Source organism: Centrocercus urophasianus, unplaced genomic scaffold (genome assembly GCF_019232065.1).
Source record: "Centrocercus urophasianus isolate 14NV4802_14NV808 unplaced genomic scaffold, USGS_Curo_1.0 seq_12, whole genome shotgun sequence".
NCBI classification, from domain to species: domain Eukaryota; kingdom Metazoa; phylum Chordata; class Aves; order Galliformes; family Phasianidae; genus Centrocercus; species Centrocercus urophasianus.
Genome location: NW_024884364.1, coordinates 38875859 through 38899849, shown reverse-complemented (window position 1 = coordinate 38899849; position 23991 = coordinate 38875859). Strand labels below are relative to the sequence as shown.

Here is a 23991-nt window from a genome sequence, read left to right as displayed (position 1 = left end):
CTGTGAAGAGAAGAGGAAAAAAAACCCCATGACTTTCTGCAAAAAAGTAACAAGTAGCAATTATAGTCAGATACTTTTTTCATTAGAGAACATTCTGTTTAAAATTAAGAAGGCTCCTGCAAAAATCAGGGATTAACTGGGATTTAATGTGTCTTTTTCAAAAGAAAGGAGGTCAAAAGAGGTTTTTTTCCCCTAACTTAAATCGATGCTGAAACAAGTTAAAAACGAACAGGATGATAAATAAAGGTAAGCAAATTTGCCTGAGTATATGCACTTGCAAAGAATATGACCGTTGACTGCCATTACTGAAGTCAGAAACATTTCTTGATGTTAATACTTTTACTGAACCTAGTGCACAGGTACTTCTTGAGGGTACATGTTATAAATCAGCATGTGAAAAGTAATCTATTTTAATGTGGACACAGTAAACATATTTTAGAAGAATGCTGAATTGAGGGTAGTCAAATCACATCTAGGTGCAAACATTTATCTATTTTTTTTAATTATTATTTTATTTTTTATCACCTTCATCCTTTCTTCCTTGGAAGATGTTCTTTCAAGAAAATGTTATCCCTAGTGTTTAGAGTTGGGTCGCTGGACTGCGTAGAAACAGATACACTGCTTTTAAGATAGCTTTAATCTTTACAGTGCAGTTAAACATGAAGCAAGTAGCCAAGAGCATGCAGTTGCTGTAAGATTCCATAATATACCGATGACATCTACCAGAGGCATTACAGACTAGATACTAAAAGGACACCATCAATTAAATTGCGCAGAGATATGGGATTAGGTAAATCAAGAAAAAATATTCAAAATTAATGACATAAAATTTCAGAGATGTTTTAAATAAAACTGGTAGGGGGCACATTCACCTAAACACTGCCCATGAGCAAATGTTTTACCAACGTTAGCAAAGCAGAAGGAGAAAGAACTGGTCTGTTTTTTTTTAATTGTCCTGATTGTGAGATACATTATCAGGAAACAAAGAGTATGCATGACTAAAAAAGAAATCCACATTTTAAACTTTCAGAAATTTTTTTTGGTTGGTGGAGGCAGGAACAATTCTGCAGTAACTAGTTATGATCCCATCAGAAGGAAAAAAATAATGACACAAGTGACTTATTGTTTTATTTGAATGCGTTTGTTTACCAAATAACCCCCAGACTCTCACATATTCTTTCTGTAGACACAACAGAAATTTAACAGTAAGACTTCTTTTTCTTGTAGTTTCAAAACTAACACTATGACTGAAAAAAACCTCCTGCTTCCTTAAGCTACTTTTATGGATGCTTTTCCTGCTTTCTTCACTTCCGTACCTCCTTTCCTTCTCTGGCTAAATATGTACAGAATCAGTTTGTTTTTTTGTGTGTGTTTACCAGCACCTCCATCCATAGCTCAGCTACAAGTGTAATATTTTGACTTCAGTTCTTACAGGCCACTTATTTCTGTTGTGTTCTTGAATGCAGAATTGTTCAAAGTGAAATATCTGTATTTCAGGGTGGGCTCTGCTTTTTCTTTTCAATACTGATGATTGCTAGCTAGAGAAAAGTAAGCCTAGGAAAAGGTTGAACTCTGGATAACTTCTGAAACAGTTACGGTGACAACAACTCAAGCCTAGAGTAAATTGCATGGGCAGATGTTCCGTGAAGCAGTGCTTCATCATTTAGTGATGTAAACCATGACTGGTAGTGGTATGGATGGTAGCTGTCTTTGGGCTTCAACTCACATTGAATTTATCATGTTGATACAAAAATGGGAAGTCTGCACAAAGATAGACAATAGTGATAATGACTACTTCTGGCAATTTCATTAGCTTACTACAAAAGCATAAACTAATACGAAATAATTTTTAAACCAGAAATGCCCTTGAAATACTAAGAAGACCAGGAAGAAAATCTTCAATGTATATAAAACAAAAACATTCAAGTAAAAACAAAACAAAAAAAAAACCCTGAAAAAAAATGTACATGACTTCATATATATTCTTTGGAGACCTTTTAAAAAAACCTAACTTCCCTATTTTGTTATTAAGTCATTGTTGCCTGATGGAAAGGAATCTTGGTGTACTGATGGACAGTTGGCTCAAAATGAGCCAGCAGTGTGCCCAGGTGGCTTAGAGGGCCAGTGGCATCCTGGCTTGTATCAGGAATGGTGTGGTGAGCAGGACTAGGGAAGTCATCCTACCCTTGTACTCAGCATTGGTGAGGCCTCACCTTGAGTACTGTGTTCAGTTTTGGGCACCTCAGTACAGAAAGGACATTGAGGTGCTGGAGCAGGTCTAAAGAAGGGCAACAAGGCTTGTGAAGGGCTTGGAGAATGTGCCCTATGAGGAGAGGTGGAGGAACTGGGGATGTTTAGGTTGGCAAAGAGGAGGCTGAGGGGAGACCTTATTGCTCTCTTCCAATACCTGGAAGGTGCTTACAGCGAGAATGGGGTTGGTCTCTTCTCACTGGTGACAGGTAACAGGATGAGGGGAAGTGGCCTGATGTTGTGCCAGGGTAAGCTTAGGTTGGATAACAGGAAAAAACTTCTTTACAAAAAGGGTAGTTAGGTACCGGAATAGGCTCCCCAGGGAGGTGGTGAGTCACCATCCTGGATGTGTTTAAAAAACATTTGATGTGGTGCTCAGGGACATGATTTAGCAGAGGGTTGTTAGAGTTAGGGCAGTATGGTCAGGTTGTGGTTGGACTCTATGATCTTTAAGGTCTTTTCCAACCTGAGGAATTCTGTCATTCCATGATTCTATGAGAATTCTCCTTGATTTTAATAATTACTTTCCAATAAATCCAGTAAGATGGAAAAAGTACTTTCTGACATGCAGAATTTCTAAGGAGAATGATTGCTCTATGGATTGCCAGCAGGGAGTGGTTTCCTGGATGAGAATGACAACATCCAGTTTGCAATCAGAATAGTCTATAAGACCCCTGTGGCATTTGTCACCACTGTTAGTTCACAGTCCATACTATTTCTTTAACAGTGGCAAAGCCAGTAACACTTATCATTACGAAATATCCAGGAGAGATTTGAGTTGCTCAAAATTCTTACACCAATATTTTTCACATCCTATGCATATCCAGCAAAAAAAGAAATAAACTAAATGCCTCAGAGCAAACTTTCAAACTGAACAACCTTAGATGTGAGTCAGGAAATCTCTCTGTCTAGAGGTAACTTTGTTAATAGAGAGATGAATAAAAATTGGGAAATCCTGAATATTCTTTGAGAACAATCACTTCAGAATTCAAAGGTACTCCATTTTGTTACCAAAAAATACCAGTTACTGACCTATTATACACAACCTTTTGGATCCCCAAAGATGAAGTCACCATTGATGTTAGAGCAAAGAATATTATTGAAATTGGTCTCAATGAATTTTACTAAGCTGTAAATGATAAAATAACAGAATTTGAAGTCACAGTTACTGGAAAAATTGAAGAAACAATAATTACTTAAAATTCCTGAAGACTGGGTACCTCTTCCAATAAAATCAAAATTGGATTTCACTTTATGGCTTAAACTCTAACCAGTGGGAGAAACAGAATTGTATCCACTGGGCAGAGAATCACAGAGTGGTTTGGGTCTTCATAGCTTTGTCGTGATTCTTAAAAAAATGTTTTCACTTCCCTTTTCATTACCAAGAACAAGCAATAGGTAATTCATCAGTTTAAATTTTGTCTTAAATTTTCCTAGGAAGCAAATGAAATATTTCCACCAATATAAATATATCTAGTAGTCTGTGCTGTGCACTGAACCCAATGCAGTCTTCCTTAGAACAAAATGTGCAAAAATTGCAGTTGTGCATGAAGAAAACATCAATTTTTTAAACCCATCTGAAATATTCATTTTCCTTACTTTATATGCAAGAAAAAATATATAATGTTAATGAAGTTTTGCAATACAACACCACATTTCTCAATAGCCAGAGAAAACAAAATCTCTTCTGACTTCTGCAGTCTATTTCTGCCAGTATTAACTCAGTCAGATTACTGTACAAAAAAGGCACTGTTTTAAAGGTACTGTTACTGGTTCATAATATACAAGATGAGCTGGATTAGGCTGTCTTTTAGTTATAATTCCCTACACTATTTCTCCACAGATAATGCTACTGAAAAATAAACAGTCACATTTCTAAAAGTTCAGCTGTTGCTTTACCTGAATCAAGATACGAGAACATTTTAAATGACCAAAATCTTTATATCTAATTTTAGCTTAAGAACATTAGGATATTCTGCGATCGAGATACTTGAATTACTGCTTTTCTTCACTAACAGTTGTTACTTGAAGAGACATAAATCTCCATTATTTATTTAATCCATAGTTTTCTGTTAAATTTATCTTCTTTCAATCATAACAAATGAAGCAGTCACTGCAGAGCAGTAAACACTATACATGAAGCCGAGGATTGTAATAAAAAAAAGCCCACACTGATTTTAAGTGATATTGACATAGAACATAAAAAGCTTCTGCTAAACAAACAAATAAAACATGTTATTTAAAGTCCCTTTCCACTAAGAGAGGAGAATTTAAAAACATCTGATGAAATACATTCTGTTTCCCATCATTTGAATGCAGCCATGTGAACTGAATATATAATCAGGTTCAGATAAACAAATGATAATGATAACATAAGCAAAGCTATGTAATGTATTTGTTTGGAACAGATTCTTGGTACGTTATCTAATGTAGGGATCTAATCCCGAAAGCACTCTTTGTAACAGCTCTAATGAAATCAGAATAAGAATTTGTTGGGTTTAATTTGGGCCAACTACTGAAGTCTCTCATTTTTGTTTTTTTTCCTGGTTTTTAATTGAACATTTTTAGTGATATGAAGTGTTATATTGTGTTTATGTCCAGATTATCAAACACGCCAAGATAAAGAAGAAAAAAGAAAAATAAAACATTTTGTTTCTCAGTGTCTTTTATGTCCTCAAAAAGTACCAGTCACTAAGTATTAAGTAGTGCTGCAGTTTCAGAGCTACGTGGAATGCCATGTCGGAGGAAGGAGGCACATATCCTAATACTGTTAATGTTGTGCCTGCAGATAACGAGTGCCCTCTGCAAAGAGCTGTAAAAATGGTCTCTCTCATGTTCTGTGAATCTTATATATTTGGCTGTGCAAATTCAGCACTACCACTGCACAACGCTCAGCCAAAGCCTAGCACTCTACTTTCCCCATAGCTATGATTTTGAACTGAACAAGTTCAGCAGGGAAAACTGCCTCCATGGTACCTCCTGGACAGGTTGTCTCTGAATGAACTCAGCAAATGAGTGGCTTGAGTGCTGCATGTAAGCAAAGGTGACTGTTAGCTGGCAGTTTATTTGTGCTCAGTACACTTGGGGAATTCTAATTCAGTGAACTTTGCAAGGCACTTATTGAAACAAGTCTTATTTTTTACAATGGCCACAATGAATCTGCAGCAATGAAGGAAGCTGGCGACCAAGTGCTGTGAAAAAACGTCAGGCAAATGGAGAATCTTACAAGTGACTACATGAACACCTCCACCTTCTTTAGCATGGTAACAACCCAGAAAGAGACTCTGATTCAGGCCCCTGAAGTATCAGCTAGTTCACTTCTCTGTCATAGGCCTCTGTTCAGACCTGCTTCTCTGAATGTCCTTTCATATGCTTAGAGAACAAATAACACAAAAATACTAAAATGTTAGATATCTGTTAAACACTACTTATGTATCTCCTTTCTGAAATATTCAAAGTGTCTCTTGCAGTGCTCCCTAAGAGATCTAGCTTGCAACTGAACTTAGCTTTTCTGGTCCTCATGCTGTGAATGATAAATGTGTGAATGCACTCTTGAACAAAAAAAGGCACAAACAAATGCCTACAGTTCTGCTCAAATGATACTGTACCACAAGCATCTTTGCTGTACTATAGCACATTGCAGTCCAACTGCTGCCATACTAGTGAACTAGCTAAAAAAATGCATTATACACTCATCTGTTTTTGCTTGAAAATATTACCATCTTTCAAAGATCAGTTATTATAAGAAGATTTAATAATGTTCTCCATGTTCTGATTTTTCCACAGCAATCATGTTTGTAATACATATCTATTTTCCAAGAACAATTGATAAGCGAGGGAATAAAAGATATTACGGAAATGGGATTTAAATTAGCATCCTTTGACTTGCAGTGTGATGTTGTTGCCAGAACTGAAAGGACTGCTGGTTTTCTCCTGAAAAACTTCAGAAGAAACAGTGTGAGGAGGAATGAATCAAAACCTGTTCTGCCAATAGAGTGATTGTCTATAAGCATTCATGTAAAAAACAATTCTACATGTGGCACCAGTGAGAGCACTACCTGAAAAGTCAATATGCAGTTTAAAAAATGGAAGTAGCAAATGAAAATTCTGTACAATTATACTTCACTCATCTATGTACATTGTATATACAATACTCTTTAGGCTCACCCCAATTGAATTCCTAGAATAATGGAATCATTAGGAAAAGAGTTCTAAGACCACCTGATCTAACCAACAGCCCATCCCCACCAGGTCCACTGACCACGTCCCTCAGTATCACATGTACACAATTCTGAAACTCCTCCAGGGACAGTGACTCCACCACCCCTTTGGGCAGCCTGTCCCACCACTCCTTCTGAGGAGAAAGAAGATGAATCTCTTAAAAGTACCTAAGTACCTTAATTTTCAATCCTAAGTAAGACTTTTTTTTTTCTTCCTGTGTTTTCTTTGCACACTTCGTTACATTTGCAGTTCTGAAGCTGACTTATATTCTTTCTAGGAAAAAAAAAAAGATCTTTTTATCTCTGATGTTCCTGGAAAAGAACAGCAGCTTCTTACTATGCCTATTTCTAAGCCAAATCATGCTATCAAAGTGTCTCCGCTTCATACTACCATGTGCTATTTTGATAAGGGATTATTAATAACATATGAAAGAAAAAAATGTTCAGTTCTCCCTCTTCCTGATTCATCATTGCCAGGTCTACTAGCATGCTAGTCAAGCACTACAATCCCAAAATAAAATGCAGGAAAAAATACTTTTTTCCCCCTGACTGTTCTCACTTCTGAATACAATATATATCAAATATAAGCCAATTTTAGAATATCCTTTTAATCCACAAAGAACACAGCTTAAAATGGGAAATGGAGAATGGATTTAATTAAGTTCTATGTTGTCAAATTACTTCATTTTCTAGTTTTAGACCAGTGATAGCAGAGTGGAGGGGTCAGATAGGTCTCACCTATTCAACTCAATGAAGACTTTTACCTTGGAGTTTAACTTCTTTAAATTATTGCTCATTTGAAGCAAAGCACAGCATAATTTCTTCTGAGGTCAGAGTGTTGTCCTTTCTGTAAGGATGTTTAAGGGTGCATACAGCATAATATATAGACACCGATTCTACAATTAGGCTGCTCCAAATGCTGGCAGGTTACATGAAGGTGAAGTAGTAATTTTTACTGCTTATTAACATGACAAAGTAGAATTTAAATTAATATTTAATAAAATACAACTTCTAAAGAGCGAAGACAACTGTTAAGAAAAAGATGGCTGAATATGCTCAGGCTTCTGAGGAGAAATGTCAAGGGAAGAAGGAAGAGAGCAGAAGCTGATCATCTATTACAGCTGTATTTAGTGCACCAGCAAAATGACACAAACTGTTTTTTAAAATTTGCTTCACCAAAGGCTGTTCCCATGAAAAGCAAACGACAATTTTCTGTATTTAGTAAGCATGCATAAATACAATACTTATTAAAATACAACACTTATTAAAATAACACTCCTTTAATTCCCTCACCGCTCTCATAGCATTTCCAAAGCCTCTTGACCTTGACTCCAGTCACATCCAATCTGACTGCATATCAAAGGAAACCGGCTTCTACAAGGCCCTCTTTGATGTTACACAGCAATTCTCCTCCCAGTAGCTGAAAAGCTTCTTTCTTTTCTCTCCATGACTCAGAGCTGCCAAACCAGTATGTTCTTTACAAATCAATAAACAGGAAGATCTGATCTACTGTACTTTCAGTAGCTGCTCAATTCAGCTTCTCGCTGCTCCTTTATATATTAGGAGATAAGGATGGATTTAAATAAGGACACTTTGCACTGTTTCTGAAGAACAGTCAGAGAAAAGGCACTTGATAGGCACTGTTCTTAACTGGTTGAACTTCAAGCTTAAGACTTGATCTTGACTGAGTCTAAGGCACAGGAAAGGACTATTTTCCTGGTGAAAAGTTCGGTAATCTGACACATTCTGAGTTTAAAAATAGCATTATGTGTGCATATTTTCCACGTGAAAGTAGAAAAAATGACAAACATTTTATTATCCACGTGATTTACATTTGTTACAAAAGCTACATTCCAATGCCAACATCTCTAGGTAATGGTCTAGGTATGCTTCATCTGATGAAAATCTGACTGGCTTTATGCAATTCTCCTTTCAGAAAATAAAAATAAAAATAAAAATAATAATAATAAATTTTTTTTTTAAATCTAGCATGATATTTGTATTGCATCTTGCCTGATTTTTTTTTTTTTTTTTAAATTCACAAATGAAACAAGGGAGTAAAATGTAACAAAAATTCAGGAAACATCTTACAGCCCTGGGCACAAAACCTTAGAAAAGCGCCCCCCCCCCCCCCAAAAAAAAAAAAACAACCCATGGTCTCCTTGAAATAATATGTCTACTGTGAACAAACAGCCATATCTTCTTAGGCATTTGTTTTATAATTCTAATTCAGTGAAATTCAGGCTTCATAAACATCTATGTCTGAGGAAAGAAAGTTAAATATTATGGTCTAAGTAACAAACACATTCACATTTAGATGGAATAAAACACTTGTAAACACTGTGAAATCTTACAGACAATCATCTTCAGGAAACAGAAGTTTCTCTTAGAACGCATCGCTTGTTTTGAATATAAGATATTCTGTTGGAGAGGCCTAGCATTGCACATCACCATTGCTCCTGTAAAAGCCATCACAGATGCTGGTAGGAGTTCTACAAGGAAACTGTCCTTTTTGTTTCTGCATACTACATAAAATGTTTCACGAAACTGACACGAGCTGAGGATGAACTCAGCCTTTTAAAATTACAAGAAATTGCTGTGCAGTTCTCTATCCTTCAGCACTTTATTGGTAAAACTTCACAATTCTTGACTTTCCAGTCCCATTATTTCTTTTTTATCATTGCCTTTTGTATGTAATTTAATCAGTCTTATGAGCTATTTTATACCAAATTCCTTGCACAATATTATAGTAGATAAAGAAAATAACCTTACTTGGGAACTATTTCTGTGAAGAAATCACTGTACTACCTACAATGTTTTGAATCAAAAATTATATCAGCTTCATGTATACAAACACCCAATGACATCTCATTATAAATTCCACTCTAAGCGGGCTTTCCTAACCACATCTTTGCATATACACACAGTGTCTGTAAATACCCTTCTGGGTTACCCATTCCTGCTTCCATCTTCTGCATAGGCTGGGGCGAGAGAGGCCATGGGACTGGCAGCACTGGGAGCAATGGCCTGCAGAGTTTGTTAGTCTGAAAAGTCTGTGCTGCAGGCTGGCATTCCTTTATACCAGCATAACCATGCCTGAGCAATAGGGATTAATATGGAAACAGGTATGAGCTGCTGAGAGCAAATATTACTTAAGCTGCCACTGCTGCCAAAAAATCTATGTAGCCATAATGTGAATTTATGCCCAGAAGAGAATTACAAAGAATTTAAGAATTAAAGATGTGTCTTACAAATATGGATCAAAGCAGTGACAGGAGTTGGACTTGATCCTTATGGTCCCTTCCAACTTGGGATATTCTATTCTGGGGATAATTATATTCTATATTCTCCTTTTATTTTTGAGCTTAGACAAAAGCTCCTTGCTGGCCTTCTGGCACTTCTGCCTGACTTTCTGCTCCTTAGACTGAACCACTCATGAGCTTGGAGAAAGTGATCTTGTAGCATAAATCAGCTTTCTTGGACTCCTTTTCCCTTCATTGGACTCTTCCATGCAGATCCATGAAGATACCAAAGTCTACTATTCTGTAAGTCCAGGGATCTGGTCTTGCTTTTAGCCTCCTCTCTCCTCTTAGGATCTTAAACTTAATAATCTCCTGGTTGCTTTCTTTGACCTTCCACTTCCCAATAAGTCCTTCCTTGTTTGTGGGTATGAGGTAGTAGTGGGTATGAGACAGTAGACCACCTGTCAATCAGTTATATCTGGAAAGCAGATATTGAGGTGCTTTCCCATAGGGACCCTGACCTGTGAGTGTGAGGCTATTTCTAGCTTTCTATAAAGGCCTCATTCACTATTTCTTCCTGGTCAGAAAGATGGGCAGGTGAAGCACCCACTGTGATGCCACCCATACTGCTTTGCCCTTAAATCCTTCCCTTTAAGCTCTCAGCTGGCACATCATCCATCCCCAGGCACAAGAACATGCATTCCAACTACCCTCCAACTCCTTGTTTTCCCACCTTCTACTTCCCACTCAACCTACACCCCACTACTGCAGCTCTCCGGTCCTGGATACAATCCCAACAAGATAACAGCTCTGCAATCTCACACAAAACTCTAACTCGTCATATTTATTCCCCATAACATGTACAGTATTGTGAAGAGTACAGGCATTTCAAAGAGGCACGCCAGCATGCTGATTTCCCAGAAAAAAAGTCTGGTTATTTTCACATAATTGTTTCTTGGAGGCACTGCCTGGTTTTCAAGCCAGTACTTGAGGTGACCCAGATCAAGCCTTGCTTTATCGATTTTGTGTTCCCTTTCATGCACATCACCACAGGACCTTTCCTTGTCAGCCCTGTCCATCACTCTCTCACAGGCCTGCTGGTAACATTCCCCCACATTGTTCCTTGTTTAAAGCTGTTCTTTATGTATCTTGTCTACAGCTCCATAAAACATACTCCTCAGAGCTGACCGTGCAGATCTACAAGATTCAGTGATTTCTGTCCTGCCTTCAGCATAAAGCTGAAACTCTATATACTCATTTCTGTATTGTAGGGTGGGGAAAGCATTAAGAAGAATATATGTGCTACCCTTAGCCTCTGGAGGATTATTGATCTTAAAATGAATCTAACTTTGATGCAATTTGACATTTTCAAAGTCAGTGGGAACAAGAGACCTGCCACTAGGGAAAGAATGTCATCTGTAGTAAGTAAAACCATCTAGTACAGAGCTCATCATGGCATATATTCTTTCTAAGATCAAATCTTACTTTTGAGATGAAGGCATTTATACAGTACTTTGAAATGTCTCCACATAATTTCTTTTTTTCCATTTTTTTTTTTAACAGTCTTTCTAGCCTTCGCTATTACTCAACATTTGTAAGAATTATAGGTAGCATACTGTGATCATCTCATACCCAATTGGAGAGAGCCTAGGGAAATGAACAAGAGTGACAGTGACCCACAGCGAAGGGCTGAGCGAACAACTGCAGCTAAGACTGATGAAGAGAAGTCTTAAGAAATCAGGAAACAGAGACAAGTCCTCCAGCAAATCAACAGATTATCCAGAATAATCTGCTCTCCATGTCTAGGGCAGACAGGATAAGATATAATGACCTTAAATTTCATCAATAAGGATTTGTTTGATCAGAAAAAGAAAAAAAGAAAAAGATAAAAAGGAAAAGGAAAAGGAAAAGGAAAAGGAAAAGGAAAAGGAAAAGGAAAAGGAAAAGAAAAAGAAAAAGAAAAAGAAAAAGAAAAAGAAAAAGAAAAAGAAAAAGAAAAAGAAAAAGAAAAAGAAAAAGAAAAAGAAAAGGAAAAGGAAAAGGAAAAGGAAAAGGAAAAGGAAAAGGAAAAGGAAAAGGAAAAGGAAAAGAAAAAGAAAAAGAAAAAGAAAAAGAAAAAAGAGGAAGAAGAAATCTAGCAGTAAGAATAATAAAGAACAGGAACAGTGTGCCATATGAACATCTTTCTCTCTGGACGTCCTTGGAAACAAGTCAGACAACACATGCTGGGAATGACTTGGGTACAGCTGATTCTGCCTTGAGCACAATTTTGTTATTAAGTTTAGTTTTATTCAAAGAAATTGCCTGAATATGAAGTGATAGTTACAGTCCTCTATTTCCATACTATGAAATACTGTAATTGCTACTATGCTAGTGGTATCTGATTTAATTTGCTAAAAATTCAACATGAAGAATTTGGGGGCTATGAGTTATAAATTATGACGACATCATAAGGAAGAAAGAAATTACTCCACGTGCTGTGTTATTTGTGTTAACTATTCTAAGTAGAACACTATGAAGATATATGCTTTTTGCATTCTGTTGGGAGAACTCCTTCAAGCACAAATCTCAGCTTTTCACCTCTTCTACAACCTACTTTTGCACCAAACTTAGAAGAAATCTTATCTCATAAAACCAGAAATTCAGATTTAGGGGAGGTAGGTAAGCTGAGGCATGCCACTTATTCCTAAAACTGAAGATATGTACTATTTCACTCATAAAATTCATTGCTTCATAGTCTTTCCAGAATTTTAAAATGCACTGGCATATTACACTAGTAAGTATCCCCCATCATTTCTGGAAGTTCAAGGCAACAATTGTGCTCGCCCTCAAAGGCAATGGAAACACAACTGATCTGATAGAAACTCAATTCCACCCTTCTTCACTCTCTTAGTCTCACCATTCTACATACGTACCAAGATGGTTTCAGCAACTTTAAAGAAAAAGCAAGCTGAGATACACTACTTTAAAATATCAAAAATAACAAAAATGGCGGCATGTCTTCTGTAACTGCAGAAACTTGCTATTTTTTTCTCTCCCATTTCTACCTCAAGTGACTTTCAAGGGGTTTATTCTCTCTTCAGTCATGTTTGTATAAGTAGTATCTTATTTCACAGGAAGTCTTTCTGATTCCACTGACACTATTCATGGAAAAAGTCACAGTTTCACTTGATTAAATGCATCCGGATTGGGATAGAAAACAATAGAAAAGATCAGCTCCAGCAATAATTCATTACAAAAGTTGTGCTGGGAATTAAATTTTCTCTGCTGAATCCTTATAGAAAATTGACTTGCAGCAGGGCAGTCAGGGTGTTGATCTCCAGGGCATGTCTTGAAGTTATTAACACAGAATTATAGAATCACAGAATAGAATCATAGAACTGCTGAGGTTGGAAAAGACCTTAAAGATCATAGAGTCCAACCACAACCTGACCATGCTACCCTAACAACCCCCACTAAATCATGTCCCTGAGCACCACATCCAAATGCTTTTTAAACACACCCAGGGCTGGTGACTCAACCACTTCCCTGGGGAGCCTATTCCAGTACCTAACTACCCTTTCTGTAAAGAAGTTTTTTCCTGATATCCAACCAAAACTTACCCTGGCGCAACTTCAGGCCATTTCCCCTCATCCTGTTACCTGTCACCAGTGAGAAGAGACCAATCCTGCTCTCCTGTAAAATATTGGATGAGAATAACAATGCCTCCTTTTCCCCAGATTAAACATCCCCAGTTCCTTCAGTCTCCCTCGTAGGCCATATTCTCCAAGCCCTTCACAAGCCTTGTTGCCCTTCTTTAGACCTGCTGCAGCACCTCAATGTCCTTTCTGTACTGAGGTGCCCAAAACTGAACACAGTACTCGAGGTGAGGCCTCACCAATGCTGAGTACAGAGGTAAGGAGACTTTCCTAGTCCTGTACCACACCACACCATTCCTGATACAAGCCAGGATGCCATTGGCCTTCTTGGCCACCTGGGCACAATGCTGGCTCATTTTGAGCCAACTGTCCATCAGTACATCAAGGTCCCTTTCCATCAGGCAGCTTTCTAGCCACTCCTCTCTAAGCCTGTAGGGTTGCTTGGGGTTGGGACCAAAATGCAAGACCTGACGTTTGGCTCTATTGAAACTCATACACTTTACGCTGGCCAGTTGATGCAGTCTATCCAGGTCCCTCTGTAGTGCCATCCTACCCTCCGGCAGATCAACATCTTAGATCACTTAAGAAAAAAACGCATGACATTTAGATTTCAGTGCACTGCATTATAACACATGTATTTACATTCTTGTGAAGGTTCTTAAAGTTGCGTGAAGGAATCTCAGAGGCACAGAAAAATTCTGCAGTGCTGTACAGATGCTGTCCCATCTTGTCCCCTTGCATTTTTCCAGTAGAGCTTCTGTTATCTGATTATTCTGTTATCCTTACTCTAGATGGGTGCTAAAAAAATTTCTAACAGGAAAAGAGTGAAATGTTAATTACTGAACTGTTGTTGCTGTAACATTAGTCTTGTGGGCCTCTATCTATCTACCTTAACAGAGTTTCTTGATAGATGTGTTTCTTTTAAACATTCTCTCTTCACTTTCGAGGCATACATGGAAGGGAACATCAGATGTACTATGGTTAGGCCTTTTTAATATACAGCTGTAGAGACATAAAAAGGAAACCTTGCTGTGGCCTTTTTTATTTCCTTACATTCCATGTTAAAGTAGCTATTTCTCATTGTTATCCTTTTTACGGTTTTCTTTTTCTTTTACAAATATTCAAAATTTCTTCTTCTTTTTACACTTCATCCTGCAAATGCTCTTGTTAATGATTTGTAATCTACCCTTAAGGTAAAGCACTCCTTTCTCTTAACAAGATTTGAATGTGCTTTTTTTTTGCTTTTATTTTTTTGCCCTCTTTCTTATTTTTACTCTAATTAAACAGCAACAAAAAATCATGTTGCAGTGAAAATACCATTTGTTTCTGAAAGGTCAGGTAATACACATGATCTTTGTGCCATAGGGAATGTATCTTTGGTGACTTAGAGAACAGAATGTCATAACAGAAAAGTTTTATTTTATAGCTACCCCAGAACACGTGCCTGCAATTTCCAATATCAGTTGAATATCACTAATGAAGACTGTCCTTTTATGGCATTAGTTACATTCTCTCTCTTTCAATGATCTTTTATCAGTTTTATTGCCCCTTTTCCCCAGATTTGTGAATCTCCTCTGCCCTTACTAGCATTAGCTGTGGGAGTAACTGCCCATCTGCAAGTAAGAAGCTCAAAGCTCAGGCCTGCACTTCACACAGTGTACTTCAAAAAGATAGACATCATTCAGTATTGTCTATACTCAGCACTACTCGTAGCTGATTTTAGCTTTAAACTATTTTCTTTGACCATCTTCAGCTCCTTTCCACTAGCACTGCCCTCTGACAGCTTGAGGATTATCATTCCATCAGTATTCAAAAGACTTCAATTTTCACTCCTAGCTGCTTCACTCTTCCTCCTGTCTTGTCTATTTAATTTGTGGTCGAGCATCATCATTTTTCTTTATTGTTTCAATTCACACTTCAAAATCCATGTTGCTTCCTACTAATGCAGTGAAAATACATTTTTTCATATATATAGTAGATTTCTCATTTTATTTAATAATGTTTATAAATAGGTGTAGAATTACTCACATTGAGTATTGGATTCCACATGTCCTACCAAGCCCAAAAATATACAGGGGAAGACTAACGCAGGGAATGCATGGAGGAAGAGGAATATAGGAAAATACTTGAAAAGGTGGAAATAAGACAAAACGTTATTGGGAAACATTATAGGACAACAACAAGCAATAAAAGATTCTATGTGCATCAGCAGTTTTATCAATCCCATATCCCCTATCCTTCATATTTTCTACTCTTCCCTCTTTGAGAATTCATGTTACATCACTACTGATAAATCTTTTCACTGTAAATAATGCTTACCCCCAAGACCTCCCCACATGCATTGTGTGTTTGGTTTCCCTTTTAGCTGCACAGGATGAAACCAGTAAGATGATGTCTGTGGGGACAGTTTAATTACAACGTGATCTATTCACATTGTTGGACTGTTTCATCCATATGCTTAAATCTGGCAAGCTCAAGAATGTAATATTCTGTTTCAAGCTGTATTAAAAGTACTTGCTCAATCAATTGCTGACACAACATGAAAGGAAAAGCTTCATTTCATGAGATTACTGACTGGAAGGATTAAAAAAACTTTTATTTATTGTTCTTGTCCAATGAACCTTTTGAAGATGGCCTCTCACTCTCAATGTATTGCAGAATGAGCTATGTCCTAGAAGCTGCTCAGGCTTGGGAGCATCCATATGATCAGTGCTTAATGCTCTCTGTTATCTGACACTTCTTTGTATACAACCAAAGCTCCTGATTTTGCACAAAAGCCTCTCTTTCTCCCTGGGCAAGATGTACATATATAGTACACTGAAAGACAGCAAAATGACTCTTGGTAAATAACAGTTCAAATGGAAACAATTGCTGATAGGATTGATATTACACTGATTGAAGATAACAGCAAAACTATAATAGTGTAATATGACTTGTGAAAGAGTTGTCTGCCCCCTGTAGCTGGTCAAAGTCTAAGTATTTATGCTTTTTAAGCTGTGAGTTAAATTCAAGTGACATGAAAGTAAAACTTAAGTTATATGTGGGCCACAATGCTAAGCCTTAATGATGCAGAACATTTTCTAGTTTAAAACAGAAGACACAATGTCCTATTTCCACACGTGAATCAATTTGGGAATAAAAGGTGTTATATGATATATATATATATATATATATGAATGTGTGTGTATATACACACACACATCCCACATATTTGCTGAGAATATAGGATGGTTTATGGTTAAGGTTGAAAGTTACACTGGCACAGCATATGCATGAGTCCAGGAACATCATCACTTCACGTGTGCAAAAAAAGCATTACCACATAGTGCGCTCAATAAGTGCCATAACTTTTACTCAATTTCATAATATTATTAACAGTTTCCTTCTTTTAACTTTTTTTACTCCTCTTTTGGCCGAACTGAATGCCTTATTTATTACTATCAAACTGTGAGGATCCCAGAGGAATCAGAACATTTCTGAAAAGCTTTTACTGCTTCCCACCCCACAGATAGATCGTGCCATGGACAAAGGAGGGTTCTGTCTTCCCAACATAATGGAGACCCAGCCTGCAACCTGCAGGAGGAGGTGATGCCAAAGCAGTGGCATTTGGGGTAACTGACTACTGACATTTCACAGAATTCAAACATATTAGTGTAAACCTTACACAGATATTTTTTTGCATATTGGCTCAAAAATGAATATAACAAGCCCTGGAGCATAAATGTCATAGTAGAGTTCTTTAAAATGCACATATCATCTATCTGCATGGCCTCAAATATGAAAAATACATACCCTTTAACCTCCAGATAAGGTTATAGATATATAACCTTTTATATAGAAAAGGTTAAACTCTAAAAAGTCACATTCTGATAATCATTTTGGTTGTTTATTATTAAAGGCCATAGAAAACCTCTCAGTTAACCACTTCCGCAGTTATCTCTATTTCATCACTATTTTCTCAGAGGTAAATCATTTAGTTCTGTTTCACCTTAGCTTATTACTCAGTTATTTGAGAAGGCAGGCATTTGGGAAATCTAAGAATAGAAGAGATCTTGGAGAACCAAGATTAGGGAACACATGGGTCCTGAGGTGAAGCATAGCTGACAAAGAGCACAATGCAGGCAAACTACGAAACAAGCAGTAATGCTAGGAAAGATGCAAAGACAAGATTTCCTACACAGTCTGAAGCTAGCCTCAAAACCTGAACTTGCAGCATCTGTATGTGGGTCCCATAAAATATACTGACAGGCAGCTTAATTGGCAATTACAAAACTTTAATTTACTAAGCCAGAAATCCTTTCTGAATGTGTAGCATACAAGCTATAGTTATCACAGTGACAAGTTGCCACTTGGCCTTTCAGCTAGGCAAATAAAGGGAACAAATGAGCTTTCTTTTGAAAAAAAAAAAATATATATATATATGTGTATATATATATTTGTGACTGACTTAATTATGAAGGACTTGTTCTAGAAAGGGTTCCACAGAGAAAAAATAAGTATATCGATTCTTGTAGCTCATAAAATTTGAGTGGTTTCTATGAAAGATTCTCATTGTTTCTATAAAATTCCTTTAAAATTCTATGTAAGGACACCTTAAACCCATGCGTATAGTTTAAAAATAAAGATAGACTTGATTTTACTTTCAGTAAGCCCTTAAACTTGGTTGCTATTTGCTTTAATTCTACAAGATCAGATGCCAGAGTTTTATATAAAACTGCATTAACACTTCTGAGATTGAAATTCGTTCTCAGGGATTATGTGAAGTAAAAAAAACTCCACCACTACATGACAATAGAAGGGGTCACTTGCCCATTATGGAAGGTCTTTGCAGGACCATCTAACCGCAAAATCAAACAGATGCCATTAAAATTAGGTGAGCAACCTCATTGTCTAGGCAACAAACAGGGTTAAGACATCAGGATGGCTGGGATTTCTAAAGAAATCATACAACAGAAATAAGCTTCTGCAAGCTTTTTTTTTTCATTAAATATTTCTGAAAAAAAAAAGAAACCAGATCACTTGTAAAAAGCAAAATCATATTTGATAGATAAACTGCAGCGAGCTTACACACTTGAAACAGGCATACAAAGGAATTACATGCAGCACTGAGTCTTCTGTAACTTATATTAAAAATAACAAAGTCACAAGCAGATGTTTAGAAATGGATGATAAAAAGCCTTAGCTGTTCAATGTTTTTTGTGTGTCCATATTCATTTTTTTAACTTAATGAAAACCTCCAGGAACAATCTGAAACCTTCCTTGTCTAGCGTGCTAGCTTTTCTTTGCCTTTTTTGAATCCATCACACAGTGTTAATACTATACAAACGAAATTTTACTGCAGTTGCAAGAAACCCAAAGGGAACATGAGTGACATTTTTTAAGTCCAGCTTCATTCTTACTTTACTTTTTCTGTTTGTCTTTTACTATCACATAAATGATGTCATGTGCTTTTAAAAATCTACTTACATTTATATCTTAAAAAAAAAAAACACCAAAAAAAAACAAAACAAAACAAACATGCTGAAAAAAGGTTTTCTTTTTCTCTTCTCTTTCTCTCACTAGAACTTTCTCTCTCTCTGCTCTTGCAGATCCTATTATGCCTTTTCTTTTGTACCCTGGTAGGTCCTTTCACAACCTCCATAGCCTTCCCACAATGTCATGGGAATACAAAAACCAACAAAAATAATCTTCCCACTCTTAGCCAACCAAACCTAAGACAGAAGGCATTATTTAGACAGCCTATTCAGTCACAAACTCTACCATGCAGTAGCATTCCTCTGAACAAACAAGTGCTTTGATTACACACTGCTGGAATGGTAATGCTGGCCTACAGTTATGTGTCAGCAACTGCTTTCTGGCTGCAGAGGCCAGATTCCGCTCTGATGATCTGTAATTGCTTTTGACCACCTAATTTGTATCGTTCTGGGTTGCCAGCAGTAGCTGATATGAGGCTGTAAGGTAGCTGCAAATTTCAAAGTGAACTTTGGAAACAACTGTGTGAGAAACCAACAGACTAGTTATGGAACTGAACAGTGTATACTGAGACTGTAAAAAGTGTACGAAAACCACATGGGCCAAATTTCCCAGATTACACATATCTTAGAAAAAATAGCTACTAGTACAGAAATGTTGCATTTGATTTTGAAATATCCATCCTTGTAGAGCATTCCATGGCATTTCCCTAAGAACAGTAACTCTATCAGTGTGTTTCAGTTATCCACACCATCACACTGTCTTGTAATTTAGCATCTGTCTCATCCAAGCCAAAACAATCACAAGTCAGGGAGAAAAGGGAAATAGAGAGCTGAGAAGCCAGAAATACAGATTTTGTTTTATTATTGTTGCACGTATGAGAAAACAACTGGTATGATCAAGTACCTGAAGGATGCAGAACCTGGTAAAGGAAAAATACAATTTGTGTTTGTTCTTAAATTGGTCACTTTTATTTCTTCCTTTTTCAAATGTGGCTGCAAATTTCCCACACTGAGTCAAGGAGGCTTAAGCAAATTAATCTGCAAAGAACTAATAAACCCCGTAACAAATATCTTCTTCCATCTTAAATCAAATGCACATTCAGCAGCATTGACTAAGTCCTTTTTTTAGTCCACGGACATGACTGCAACATCTAAAGATACAGATTTGAGATATATCCAGAGAGGTATAATCCTCACTTATGTCTGCATTACCATCAAGATCAAAACACTGGAAATGTGAGGACTGTCTTCAAATGTATGTTAGACTGTCAAATGGTGCAATTTTAATGTATACTTTTTTTTTTTTTCCCCTAGTTTTAAAAGTTTTAACATGAAATCTTGGACTTGAAGTTTAAACACTGATCCCTTGAGAAAATGTGTTACTAATCTCAACTCCTGTATCTGCAAAATCATTTTGTCAGCTGAATCTCTCTCACTATTATGAGCACTTTAAATTGTTGAGTGAAATAAATGATATTTTCATATTAATTGGGAAATCATTTCCCAAATTCTATCCTGGCAGCTAACATTTCATCTCCAATAGATTCGTATTTGGTACAGTATCTGTATAAAAGTTCATATTCAAAGTATGTTAATCTTTAAGAATTCTACAGTTTACATCTACAAATGTGGATTGGGTGACGCGTTCACACATTTTCCTGCATTACTAGGAACACTAGAAGTCCTGCTCTGTTTCTTATGCTATGAAATTCCTCAGGATACCAAGATACATCTCTTCATAAAATCGTACTGTGTCTGACTGTTGACCAGATTATGATCTTGGAAATATAGAACAAGGGAATAAATATTCAGTTAAGTGCTTACTATTAATCCTCGAGAATTAAAAAGCTTGAATGGCATAGCAATAAGCACCAGAAAACAGAAAAGAAAATCCTGTTTATCAGACAATCTTTTTCAAATCAAAATGAAACCTTAGTTTTGTAATAATCAAGGTACATTACTAATAATCTGACTTGAACATTAATTTTTTTAAAGTAAAACGAAGCATGCAACACAACTGCAACCGAGCATCTTCTTCATACTTAGCAGGAAGGCAAAGTTCTTTGGCACAGGCAGTGCTCTGTAAATCTAGAATAATCTGCAGATTGGAGGCCTTTCTTGAATCCTGACCTTTCTCAAGTTAAACAAAATGTTAACAATGAAGTTTAATAAATGTCCTGGGCATCTTGCTCTGTGTTTAAGAACAAGTGGTAACAGCTGGAATCAACTTGTATAGGCATTAAGCAAAAAAAATTTCAGAAGAGATAAAAGATGAATTTTACAACAATAATTAATGAGTTACTATGACATGGCTTAGGGTAAATATTATTGATGGTATAAAAGAAATATAGCCCTTTGCAGTACTACTGAAAGAGATGCTTTTATTATTACTAAACAGACACATTCTATATCAGTTAGGTAATACAAAATATTTGAATATGAACTTTTTCTTAGAAAAGACAGCATTCAATATAGGTGCATATTATTTTCAGATGGAGTTCAATCAATACCAGTTTCTGGATTTCTAATTTTATAGCTTTACCAGTTTGCAGACATTACATCAGCTATCAGAGACATTGAAACTACAGCAACCGTCATCTCAACAGTACCACCCATCTAATAAGTTGGCCAAGTAAGCTGAGATCATAATGATGCTATTCTGCTCTTCAGACTTTAACAAACTATTCTGGTTCATTCAGTATAACTTTCTGCAGTTCAGAAAAATGGCTCTTGAATTCATAAACCTGGTTTACGTATTACACTACACCCTCATGGAAAATCACTCTTACTGTCTGTGCACCCGAACAATTTAAGAATACACAGCAATCAAACTTCACTTAAAAAAACAGCATGCTGCAGCACAAATAAAGCATTCCAGTGGTAGAAAATGAAGAAGTGTTAGAAGACTATCCACCATTTACTTCAGATCTATAATTTAGCCAAGTACTCTCATTGGTTAATCAGGTGAAGTCAATCAAGAAATACTGCCAATGTAAAACGCTGATCTGAGATGTTGGTCATTTTAGGATTATTCTTGTTGAAGTCTGCTAAATTATTCCTTTCATGCACGGAAAAAAAGACGTATTGAAAGTTGGACTACTAGTAAAATTTCACCACACCACTTCCAAGAAAGTTTATTTTTTACACCTAACCAGTGAGAACCAAATTTCACCTACCTTTCATTTATTATATTGAATATTAATATTATATAAGGGAAAACTTCACAGTTCTTGCACAACATTTAGTTAGAGCATTTCTGACAAAGTAGTGTTGTTCATAATGGCAAACTTGCTTTCTACTAAAATTGAACAGGAGAGGACTAGAAGTGCTATACATATACAGTTATCACATGGAAAAGATGAAGTTGTGGGACGGAGATAATAACGTGCATTATATTGTAACACACTATAAATGTTTGATTTTCACAAACCCGAGCCTTTCCTGAACATGATCCTATATTTTTATAAATATACACTTAAAAGAACTAGAACTTTTGGAATGGTAGTATTAACGGATACCATAAAAGCAAGGATTGAAACAATCAGGTATTATTTCTTAAAGTTCCTTTGTCAGTATGGAATAAATTAAGATAAGTTTGCACCTCGAGGAAGGCAAACAAATGAGATTGTTTGCTCTGCTTCAAATTTATAACCTGACTAATATGACACTGAAAGGACTTGAAGTCCTTGTACTTTTTGCTCCATTTTGTTCTACAAAACCCAGTATTCTGTAGATAAAGTGTGCTGCAGACAAAAAGATGAAGGAACTCTAATGAATGATGCTCAGATGAAAAGAATCAATGAAAAATATCCAGCTGTGCTAAAAGGCTTCAAATTATCATTTATGCAACTGACGCACACAATAGGTGTTGGGAAGGAAAAGAAAATTACTATAAGCCATCTCTTTGGCAAAGTATCAGTGTAATTCACTTTTCAATCGTAAGGGAAATGGAGGGCAGTGGAAACAATTTCAATCAGGGAAAAACAAATACTACTAGAAATTCTGAGTGCTGTCACTGGAAGATTGCAGTCATCGGTATAGGTTCAGAAATGGAATGTAAATCAGATTTAACTACAATTATACACAAATATTAAGCATAACATTTATGACATATTTCTACTTCAGGTAGTCACAGCACAATGGTGAAAAGCAATGCTTAACCTTTTCTCATGGGGCAAGGTCATGGGAGAAGGTAGCTACACAATACAGGATTTCATTTAAATAGCTGCACACCTGCCCACATTATGTGCAAAGCTCCAGCCTCTCTTTGTCTCTCTACATCTCTCATAGCAGAGCAGGGAACCAGAGAGGAGTTGCATGCTGTGATGGAAATGCGTGGGTGCCTCTGGAAATCTACAGAAAGATTAAACAGTGTTGGGCCCCTGCCTTCCTCTCTGGACCTCCTCCTCCCTCCACAGCTTATACTTCTGACAAAAGGGCAGAGTGCTCAATCAGATTTCTCCGAGCATTGCAAGGAATCTCAACAGAACTGCCCCCTGTAGAGACTTGTGAGTGGTAGCTTTTTAGTAGACAATGTTACTGTTAGTGTTGACACAACATTGTAAGAAGCACAACAGTTCAAGTGGGATAAAGACAAACAAGCCCCAACACATACAAGAAGAGAAAAATACTTCTTCAGTCATTATCTACAGGTTGAGTTTTCAGTTACCTAACCCTGTCATAAAATCTACAGAACTAAAAAATGTTTGGGAGTAAAAGCTACCTTACTGGTACTTGAAAAAAACTGGTAGAAATCTAGCAAAAGCTTAAACATTTTCTTTACTTTCATTATTATTATGATCTGTTACTTAAAATCCTCAAGCAGGAAGAGTCATAAATTGTAAGGACTATCCCAATACATTTTCAATTACATAACTAAATTAATGTAGAGACATTTAATTAAAGTTACACTAGTTTTTACAAATGCAGTTAATTAACCTGCTATCTAAAATTAAATCTTTCCCCAACCCTTTTGGATTTCTGCAGCTCATGTGAAACAGAAATAATTAAAATTCTAGAAGTTCACCTATGCATCTGAATATTGCAAATTAAAGGAAAGGAAGAAAGGAAGAAAGGAAGAAAGAAAAGCAAAGAAAGCAAGCAAAGCAAGCAAAGCAAGCAAGAAAAGAAAGAAAAGAAAGAAGGAAGGAAGGAAGGGAGGAAGGAA

General features: G+C 36.6%; 1 protein-coding gene across 14 annotated transcripts in view; it reads right to left on the bottom strand.

Moving 5' to 3' along the window:
• Window positions 1–23991, bottom strand: part of DMD (dystrophin) — a 979751-nt gene that overhangs the window by 122686 nt on the left and 833074 nt on the right. The window lies entirely within an intron of this gene.